This window comes from Scomber scombrus, chromosome 5, assembly GCF_963691925.1.
Source record: "Scomber scombrus chromosome 5, fScoSco1.1, whole genome shotgun sequence".
Taxonomy (NCBI): Eukaryota; Metazoa; Chordata; class Actinopteri; order Scombriformes; family Scombridae; genus Scomber; species Scomber scombrus.
The window spans coordinates 24,544,959-24,556,599 of NC_084974.1; the positions used below are offsets into that span (position 1 = coordinate 24,544,959).

An 11,641-nucleotide genomic window follows, 5' to 3' on the forward strand; every position below is an offset into this window, starting at 1 on the left:
ATCTATCTATCTATCTATCTATCTATCTATCTATCTATCTATCTATCTATCTATCTATCTATCTATCTATCTATCTATCTATCTATCTATCTATCTATCTATCTATCTATCTATCTATCTATCTATCTATCTATCTAGTTAATCTACTCCGTCTCCTTGGTGACCGGTTGCACACTCGGTTGCCATGGTGCTTGGCTGCAGTTTCCCGGATGTAGTAACCCCCCCCACCACCACCGTTCAACATGGCGTCGGGAAAGTGAGACTTCGGGCTAATGTCACACAGTTTGATCAAAGTTAGTGTGCTTCATCTCTTTTAAACAGCACAAAGTTTTTACTCCACACCTCGGCGGCAGCTGGAAACGTGTACCTGGGATTTTCGGGGGGTGAGTAAGCACATTTTAGGGTGTAAAAACTTCACTGTTTTAAAAGCTGCTGGCGCGTCTCTGTTCAAACCGTGTAGATGCTAACGGTGGCTAACGTTAGCTTGCGTTAAAGTCTGGTCAGTCTGGTTTTTTGAGAAGAAGAGGCTAACTTTACTTTACGTGTGTTATTTCTGTTTGTGTGCATGTTACATGAGAAATAGCTTACGGGTGAGATGTAGAGGTTGTCGCTTTTAAAGTAGGACCAAGATACAATGTGAGGAATCACTTGTTAAAGTTGGTTTTAACTTAATAAGAAGATGGGTTTTACGTTTTTCTTTGCTAAGACCCTCTAAGCTCGCTTGTGGGGCATAATGGTAAATCCAGGAGGCTAGCCGGTTCTGGTAATATTACCTATACGTCTGCCAGCTATCCTGAAACACTGCATTCGTCGTATCTTTATTGTCATTCATCTATTTTTGGATATATTGTATGTGTATTGTTGTATGTGCCGGTGAGTTTAACCGGTTCATTGTCACCTGAATGGGGATGTGTGCGTGCGTGCGTACAGTCTGGGCATGCAGCCGGAGGAAAGAGGATATTGTCTGTCTGAGAGTTTCCCCCCTTCCTCTCCTTGACTCCACTTTTTATTTTATTTTAAATTGCACAAGTGATTTCTCTACATCCTCTTGTCTTTCATGTTTTCCTCCCTCTTCCTTTCCACGCCACTCAGCTGGCATGGATGTGTGTGTGTGTGTGTGTTATGTCTAAGTGTAGCAGCAGGTTACAGATGACTAGTTACCTTATTTAAAATGTAATAAGTGATGTAACTATTTCAATGTATTCATCAAAGTAATGTAACTTATTACATTTGATTACTTGGTTAGTGTAAGCGTACCCATTAAGCCCACCCAAATCTAAGTTCAGCTGTTTTTCATGGATACTGTCATAGGATATCAATATTTTATTGATATCCTCTTATATTTTGAATATCGTAATATGGTCACTCGCTCTTTGAGCTGCTGCCCTCAGGCAAACGCTTCAGGACATTGAAAGTACACACTAACAGAGTAAAAAACAGCTTTTATGCTAAAGCCATAAATGCACTAAACTGCAGTAAATAATGTTTTTTTTTTTAGAAGTAGTTATTTATTCATTATTGTTTCTGCACTCTTTTAGGACGGCATCTCAATTTCGTTGTGCTGCATTATATGTAAAAATTTAATTTTCTGAGCTTAATAGACTGTTCTATTATCTGCTTTTATCCATTTACTCATTATATCCACATTACTGATGATTATTTATCAAAAATCTTGTGTAAATATTTTGTGAAAGCACCAATAGTCATCACTACAATATTGTCAAAATATCAATATTGAAGTATTTGGTCAAAAATATTGTGATGTTTGATTCTTCCCATATCGCCAAGCCCTAACTGACATGATTTATAGGGGAAATCATTTCTTATAAAGCAAGATTTAAAGAAAATGTGTTCATTAGTTCATGTACATTTTTGAATATAAAATAAAGATATTTGATGAAAAAAGTCAAAAGTCTGGCATGGACTTAATTGGTACTGTGACATTTAAAACCCATGTGTGCTCCAAATAAGCCCACATCATGATTTATTTTACAAAGTATTAAAAAAAATTGATTTCAAAGAATTAAAAAAAGCAATAAATGTATTCAGTGACATGTTAGATATTCAAAATGAGGAAAAAACCCTCCTGAACAAAATCTTAAAGGTCTGACTTCAGATGTAACCTCCTTTGTAATCATCAACATTTTCATAAGTAACTGTAATTTAATGACACGTTTTCTCTCAGTAACTGCAACAGATTACAGCTACATTTATTTTATAATTAAATAAATATGTAACCTGTTACTCACTGACACTGTTAGCAGGTCTGTGAGTTTATGAGTGTAAAAAGATATTTTGTGTGCAGTCAATTACTCAGCAAGGTTGTGCGATTAGTGCTGGGCAAACCTCACATTCCTGGGATACCAGAGCAGTATGGAGGGGTCACTCACTTTCTTGCTCACATACCCCGACAGTGCAGTGAGCACCCTTATCAAAACAACCCCCCCCCCAGCTCTACATCATGCTCTGTAAGTTGTTTAGCAGGAATCGCCGTACCAAGCAGGAAATAGGTGCCATCGTGCCAAGCTGGGAAATTACCAAGTGCCACAGATCAGGTGATCAAGTGTCACTGGTACATCTGCATACTGTCTGTATCAGAAGATTTCAGCTTTGAGAAGTTATAATTAAGATTTTATTAATAGTCAGTGGTGGAAAGTAACTCAAGTCCTGTATTTAAGAGTACATTTGGGCTCCTGACTGCTGTTTTAAGACATCATTTAACTACTTTCCACCACTGTTTAATACTATTTGGAGGGATATTACTAAGAGCTAATTAGCTACATAAAATATACAATAATTAGCAATAATGTAACTGTATACAGCTAGATATTTTCAGTGGTGGATTAAGTCAAACAAATACTTAAATATTTCCAATGTATGCTATACTGACTGCTGTTTTAAGACAGACTTAAAAATTGGGAACCCATCATTTAACTACTTTCCACCAACGGTTAATACTATTGTAGATATATTACTTACAGTTAATTAGCTACATAAAACATAAAGTAATTAGCAATAATGTCATGGTATATAGCTGCCATTCAGTGGTGGATTAAGTATATTTACTCAAGTACAGTATTTAAGTAAAGTACAAATACCTCAAAATTGTACTTAAATATTTCGAACTTATGCTACTTTATACTTCCACCCCACTACTTTTCAGAGGGAAATATTGTACTTTCTACTCCACTACATTTATTTGACAGCTTTAGTTACTTTACAGATGAAGATTTGACACAACAGATAATATAACAAGCTTTTAAAATTTAACACGTTAAGATTAGACCAGAGTTTTTCAACCTTTGTGGCTTTTGACATCTGTATTGTCGGGTTCACATATGATAATGTATTTGTTCATTACTGTATTATTTCACTGTTAATTGTACTGCTGATATTTAGCTGATGTGCGTTTTTGTGACTTTTTTCAAGGAGTGTGTTACATTTGTGAAATTAGCCAGTGAGGACTGAACCTTTTTAAGCAAAAATAAGTAGTGGAAAATAACTCAAGTCCTGTATTTAATTGTACATTTAAGGTAGTTGTACTTTACTTGAGTGTTTCCATTTGATACTACTTTATACCTTCTACTCCACTATATTTATTTGACAACTTTAGTTACTTTTCAAATGAGGATTTGACACAATGGATAATATAACAAGCTTTTCAAAATACAACACATTGTTCTTCTTTCCTCTCCCATTAATCATCTCACCTCCCCTCACATTTATCTGCTGACCCTTTGGAGGGGTCTTTCCCTTATGTAGGACTTTTCATGCAGGTCTGTTACCTGTAACATGAGTATTTTTACATTGCTGTGTTGGTACTTAAGTCTTTAGCTACTGGAAATTAAACAGAATATCCACGACAACAGATCACATGATCGGTACACCTTACAAAAAGCAGTGTGTAGTCAGGGTCACATGTGATAAATTACTTTATTCTTCCACTATTAATTATACTGCTGATATTTTGAGACTCCCTTTTCAAGGAGTGTGTTACATCTGTGAAATCAGCAGGTGAGGAATGAACTCTTAAGCAAAAAAAGCAGCTCATGGATGGAGATGGTGGTTATTATTTAGTTGATGGTGTCTTAATCTGGTTCCAGACCAGCAAAACAAACAACATAGAAATAATTCACATTGTCTGCTGTATATTGATGTAAGAAAAAGACTGTACGAATCCCACGAGAAAATCAGGCTGTCAGGGTCACCGCTCGTCCTCACCGACATGTTTACTGAACCAAATCTATATCTGTAACAGTGACATGTGCATCAAGTATTTGGCTGCTTGCTGTCAAACAGGTGGTAAAAAGTACAAACCTTGTATTGCTAATAATAGGCGAGGCACATTTATTTTTATAGCACATTTAAACAACAAGGCTTTACATAAAAAATAACATGTATCACAATAGGATATAAAAGCAACACATATGGTAAAATTAAAAAGACATTCAAATGCCATTAAAAGTGTTAACCCTTACATTCTGTTCATATTCTACACCCTCACAGCAAGAATCCCCTCATAAAAAGTCTATACCAAATTTTGAACCACAGATCTGTTAAGAAAGCATTAATAGCTAATCTGACTGATCAATAAATGTGTGATTAAACCTTGATTAATGTTTCAAAGAGCAGAGAGAGTGTATTTTTTTAGGTTTTACACCACTCGTATTTGGAGAAAAAACACCTATCACAATATCATGTCCTATTTTACTTAAGACATGACAATATAACATGGCAATAATTATTTAAATGTTATTTTATTGAAACTAAAGATTACAAGAACTTTATGGAACTGTGGGGCTTATTGTATAAAGAACAAGAGGCAATTTATTCAGATATCACCAAAAAAAGAAGAAGAAAAATAAGAAAGAAAAAGAAAAAAAATATATATACATGAATGCAAAATGGTTATACTATAACCTATATTTGATAAAAAAGGTTTGAAAAAATAGACAAATATTTGTAAATAATATATACATATGTACAAAAGATAAAGATAAGACCTCCAGAGCACAATAGTGAAGCATTGGGTCATGTTGTCTATATTGCTTGATTTAAAAAAAAAAAAACCAATATAGCAGATATCACTCATTTAAATATTGCAAAATATATATCAATCCACATGATAAATCCATTGCACATAGGAAAATAAGAGTATGTTATATGAAAGAGATAGGAGAATAGTCTCTTTAGAGTAAGTTAACAGTCACAAGAGTGTGTCAAAAAAGCCTGATAAATGTTTGGTTCATTGTATAACCATTAGAGCCATCAGTCTTCACTGCTACATCGTAAAAAGAAATCCTCATAACTACTGTCTTATTAAACCTATTAACTCTCACATACTGTTCATATTCTGACTCGTCACAGTATTTCCACACATATTCAGTCTCTATACCACAATTTTCAGGGTAAAAGACATTTGGGCTGATTTTACAGCTGTCAGATTTGACCAAAATAGTATGTAAGGGTTAAATTGGAAAAGAAATACAGATAAAAACAGGAGAATAAAAAGTTACAGTACATTTTAAGATATTAAGATATAAGATATAGATGTAAAGAGAGTCCGGTGGAGCCTCAATGAACAAACATTTGTAGTACCTGGCACCTATACAAAAAAGTACAAAAGTACCATATATAAATATTTTCATTTTTGGTCACTAAGACAAGTCGTCAAATTTCAGGGTTAAAAAAAACAACATTTGGTGTGTGTTAATAGCTGTAAAATGTCAAAACAGTGTGTATGAGTTAGATTGGAAACAAAATACAGATAAAAACAGGAGAATAAAGAGTTACAGTGCAGTTTAAAGATGTTAAGATAAAGCTACACATATAAAGAGGGTCTGGGGGGTTTATTTACCCCCTAAACTCTTTGGTTAATGAGTATCAGCTGCATGCTGCTGTTTGTTTTTCTCTCTTACATAATACACTCAGTGGTGATTACACAAACTAGAGCTTCAGTAGCAATATTCTTCTTTCTCCTTCATGACAGGAGGCTTCAATTAGCTCTCTGTGCCCCTCCCTGTTATCTAGTAACAGTAGTAATAGTGAGGGGATCTGTGGAGAGCCCCAGAGGCTCTCTCTCTCTCTGTCTCTGTCTCTGTCTCTGTCTCTGTCTCTGTCTCTGTCTCTCTCTCTCTCTCTCCTTCCTTCTCTGTCTTTCTCTAAAACAGGTCCCAAAAAGCAGCTGTTCCGCCTGAAGCGCCTTACCCTCCCTGGCAGGATAGATGTTTAACAACACCCCGTTTCCCATATGTCAGGAATGATAAGTCTTAATATTTTTTCTCTATTAGTCCCATGATGGAGGGAATTTACAGTGTTAGAACATAAATAAAAATAAATTATTAATAAATAAAAAAAGTAAGTAAAAGGCCATCCACACTAAGAATGATAACTATAACAATAACTATATTAACGATGTGAGCGTCCACATTTATACTTTTTTATATACTAATAAAAAATAGATATTGATGACGCTACTGCTGTATGTTTGTACAGAGAAAGGTGTAATATGTGTGTCAAATAACAGTAAATTGAACAAGTTTTGGAGTATAAACGTTTGTGTTTATAAATGAATAGCTACCAGTTTTTACGATAATAAAAACGATTGAAAAAAAAGTAACATTACGTACAAGAGGAATATTATTTTTTGTGATTGCACCGACAAAAGGAGATTAGCAGGACAGGAATGTTATTTTACATGCTTAAATGAAACCTGCTGCAGTTGGAGCTTAAGTTAATTAAACAGTAAATCTGTAAATGACTAAATTTATATAATTTATTATAATCTGAAACTCTTGGCGGTTGTCTGCTGAAGATTCTCTAGCCAAGTCTGTGTATCATGTATAACGGGCTGATTAATTTCACTCAATAAATCACATTTTAGGATTAATTTCAGGTCACTTTCAGACTTGCTGCTTTCATCAGAAGCATCTGTACCCCACCATAGGTACCCATTCTGAGCAGATTTTCGGGGTTTCTTTCCTTTCTTTGACAGCCGAGCAGATTTTTTTAGGAACAAACCTAAACAAATCACGCTCGGCAGGAAGGGAGTTTGAGGCTGGACCACAGCGGGGGGGCGAGGGGTAAGGCTGAGTCACGATGAAGGTGGAGACAGTCAGGAAGTGTAGGTTGAGTGTTGAATGACGTGTCCAGCAGGGGGCAGAGATGGAGGAAAGGAGTGAGGGAGGGATGGAGGGATGTTGACCCGAGAGAAACAAACACAGCTGCCGTTCAGACGTCTTTCCATCAACTGTTAACAGCTTTCACATTGATGATTGTTGATTGGTCACTTTTGAGACATCATGTGTGGTAGTTTTAAATTGTCGGTCATTTTCTGTGAGTTGGCTCCTTGTTATTTGGAGGCTGTTGAAAGAGAAAAGTTAATGTAGCGATGTGGTCTCAGTAAAGAGTGGAGTGGAGAGTGGAGGTTTAATTCAGTCTCTGAACTTCAAAGATATAGCATTTTACTTCTACACTACACAGATTAAAGGGCCGTCCACACTGAGAACGATAACGTCCTATAAACAGCGGTGTCCAGTGTAGCTGTGCGCTCCAGCTGTGTCCGCAGCTAATTATTGATATGCTGTAGTACGTTGTACAAAGAAATAAAAAGAAAAGCAGAAGAGTTCAGAGGTGGGTGCTGATTCAGTGTGTAGATCAGAAGTATTTTAGATTCTAGTTCCTGTGATGTTTCAGTGTTTACAGACCAAACTGACCCGTAGCAGATGTTGAAGCGTGGTGGGTAAAAGGGCACCACTGCAGCAGTGACGCACAGTATGAGTACAGATCCGCTTACAAAGATCAGCTAACGTTGCTGTTTTTTTTACATTATAATAGAGAACAAAGCTCCAGCATATTTGTAATAATAAAGACCTATCTAAAGAAATCCCCTCTGTCATCCTGCTTCAAATTACAGCACGTCAGTCCGTGGTGAGAGGAGCAAAGCTGCATTTAGGGGAAGGATTTTGATTGACAGACAGCGTTTTTATCGTTCAACAAATGGCTCTGAAAGTGATTCCAACGATATCGTTTTCCACTATCGTCATAGTTGTGGTGTGGACTCCTCCATCCACTCAAATTAGAACTATTCATTTATAGATATCGTTCTCAGTGTGGACAGCCCTTAACTCTTGATTAAAGTTTTTCACACAAAAAAAAGTCCACAGCACAGAGGTCAAAGTTATTCCCTGCGAACATTTATTTGGTTATTCAGTTTTAATGAACTATCCCTACTTTCAACAATAAGGCAATTCAAAGTGCTTCACAAAAAACATAAAATGCATTAAGACGGGATATAAAAGCAGTACATTGCATGATAAAAAAGACGTAAAGATAAGGTTAAAAGTATTAAATTGGAAATAAAATTAATCTAAAACTGAATAAGACAGATAGAAACAGAATAAAAAGTTACAGTGCAGATAAAGAGCATAAAAACTGATCTCCATGTTTTAGTTTTGGCTGTAGTGGACGAGAAAATGTTGGAAACATTAAAAAAAAGTCATCTCTTTCTTTTCTGGTATCAAGTTTCACAGAAAAAAAGATGGCATAGGCTTGAAAAAGAAGAAGAGAGAAGAGAAGAGGGGGAAGGAAGGAATGTGTGTGTGTGTGTGTGTCTCTGGAGTGATATGAGATGAATATGAGTCTGAAGAGAAAGAGGGAAGAGCAAAGATGAAAGAAGATACTTGTTCTCTGCATGCAGGTAGACGTCTGTGAGAGAAAGAGAGAGAAAGACAGAGGAAGAGAGAGAAAAAGAGTTAACAGATTCAACTAAAAGGCCAAATAACAACCAGAGCTGCATTGACTCCACCTCATGTCAGGGGAGTGATGGAGAAAGCAAGTTTTGGAAGAGAGGAAAGTTGTTTTTCTTTCATTCTTTCTCTCTCTCTCTCTCTCTGTCTCTCTCTCTGTCTCTCTCTCTTTCTCTCTTTCTTTCTTTCTTTCTTTCTTTCTTTCTTTCTTTCTTTCTTTCTTTCTTTCTTTCTTTCTTTCTTTCTTTCTTTCTTTCTTTCTTTGTTTCTTTCTTTCATATTTCTTTGGACAGGATCATTTATCAAACCATAGATTCAAATAAACTTTATTGGCTTGACAGAAGCAGTACAGATGTAATCACACAGAAACATGTATCACAAAAAAGTCGATAATTATTGAGACAGGTCCATTGTACAAATTATTTATTTATTTACTCTTTATTTAATTAAAAAAAAAATGAATCTGAGTGCAGAGTGAAAGACTATTATTTGTACATTTTAGTCTTATTTTTATACCTTTTGCTTGTGTGTGTCTGTTAATATGTATGTCGTATTTTTCTGTTTTATTGAGACGTATATGACCACATGAATTTCCCCCTAGTGGGATAATAAAGTTTATCTTGACCTTGATTAATGCATGACAGCACAGAAACACAAGTGAGAGGAACATTTGTTTTTTTAACCAAAAGGGTTGAACAAGGAGAGCACAAACATTTTCTGACCTTGCTAACAGCTGAACGACTGTACTTTTTTGACACTATATCTGTTGTACACGCTGCAGACTGCACAGCTGACACTCTAAAATAGGCCGTGTTATTGTTATATTATCGTATTGTTTTTTATTCAAACTGTGTCCGTGCCTCTGTTCCTGAGCACCTTCAGAGCTGTGTTGATGTTGGCTGCTTCGGTCATTCCTGAGAGGATTTTTTCCCCCTCTAAGGCAATAAAGCCTCGACCCCTTTTCTGTACCGTTACAGTGAAGAATCATAAAGTAGAGTCTGATATGATCGCTGTGTGTTTTATTTTTTTATTTTTCTATTACCTGGTGCTTATTTAATCAGTTACCAGTCAGTTTAGCTTCATCCAGCTTATCTAGACGCAGTGACGTTGTTTGAAGGGTCCAACAATACATGCAATGTTAATAAGACAATTAGCAGCTGTGTCTGTTTTCTTCTGACCCATGGTGTGTTTGTAAAGATGAAACTACATCTTTGGCTGATAGAAAACTATAAAACACCGAAAATGTACAGATTGAGTGGACACAGCCTGGCCATAGAAACAGGGTGTAACGAATCTGGAGCCAGAATCTCACTTCCTGTTATACTGTGAGAAATATAAAGATTTGAGAGAGGTTTTCTTTGACTAAATTAATAAAATATACCCTCACTGGCCTCTTCATTAGGTCCACCTGTGCAGTCTAATTCAATCCAATACAACAGCTCTGCTTTAAATTCTACATTTATGAAGTTTATACATTTTCAGTTTTTGTTAACATTGTCAGGAAGGTGATCATTCTTTGTTTATAATTGAGGCCATAGTGGTTAATGGTGGTGCATTATATTGAGTGTTCCTAATATTTTGTCCATTAACATACATGAGAGGGGCAAAATATTAGGAACACCATTCAATATAATTCACCTCAGTACACCACCACCACTTAGTACAGGGGTATTCAATTAAAATTCACTGAGGTCCAGTTTGTGAAAATGTCCTCAAGTGAAGGTCCGGAAAACATAATAATGTCCGTGTTATTTTTCAGTACCTTGAAGTAGCATTGTAGTTATATCAGCATCTGTGTCTAGTGGGTTGACTGTCAAATAAATACATTAGAATTCATTTATTAGGATTTAAATTGAACTTTCATTCAATTTAATTATAAAAAAAAAAAAAAAGAATAAGATAAATCTTTTTTTTTTTCTTACATCAATTAAAGATGGAATTTTAAAATATAGTGCATTATAAAGTGCTTGGTTTTAGAAAAATAATAAAATAATCCCTTTTTACTTTTAAACTTAACTTATAACTTAACTTAACATAACTTTATAACAAAACATCTCAACAAATATGAATTTTCTCCTTGTGTATCTCACTGACAGTCGAGTCTCTCCACGTATCCGAATGCACGGATTTAATTGGGTGATTAGTATCACGTGAGAGGATTCACTATGCCTACTGGTCTGTGAGTTTCCAAGGGCTGCTCCACTTTCACGATAATAGCTGGAGAAGCTGCGCCCGTTAAAATAGAAACGCTCAGACAAAATTTAACAATCCTCAATATTTCATCAGTTACAGGTCTGGATCTGGATCCGGACTGCGGTCCGCCTATTAGTGACCTCTGACTTAGTACAACCTCAGTATTAAACATAAAGTAGAATTATCACTTTTTTGACAATGTCAACAAAAACTGAAAATGTATAAACTTCATAAAGCATTTATAGCAGAGCTGTTGTATTGGATTGAATTAGATGGCACAGGTGTACCTAATAAAGTGGTACTATTTGTACATAATAAATGAAATATTTTTGGGTTGTAGGTGTTGTTCAGGACAACAAAATAAGACATTTTAGGACATCACTTTGGGCTGTGGGAAAGAGAGTGATTAAAATTTTTCAACGTTTTCTGACATTTTTATGGATCAAAAAGAGAAATTAACTGAGAGATTAAATCTATTAGAGGAATGTAATCATTATTTGCTCTAATCAAATTTTTTTTGTCAGTTAGGTTGATAATTTAAAAAAAAATATGAATCGGTCAATTTCAACTCCAAAGATATTTGTAAGTTAGGACCCGCTCGATTAGTTGGCCCTTAATTGTGGTTTCACCTTCTAAAACAGGGGAGTCAAACGTACGGCCCATGGGCCAGAACCAGCCCACCAAAGGGGTCCAATCCGGGC

At 35.6% G+C, this 11,641-nt stretch overlaps 1 protein-coding gene across 1 annotated transcript in view; it reads left to right on the forward strand.

The window, feature by feature from the left end:
- The first annotated feature begins 241 nt into the window (after positions 1-241).
- pak4 (p21 protein (Cdc42/Rac)-activated kinase 4) overlaps positions 242-11,641 on the forward strand; it is a 62,183-nt gene continuing 50,783 nt past the window's right edge. The window contains exon 1 of the mRNA XM_062418680.1: positions 242-383. The gene's annotated coding sequence lies outside the window, so the exon portion shown is untranslated. The remainder of the gene's footprint in view (positions 384-11,641) is intronic.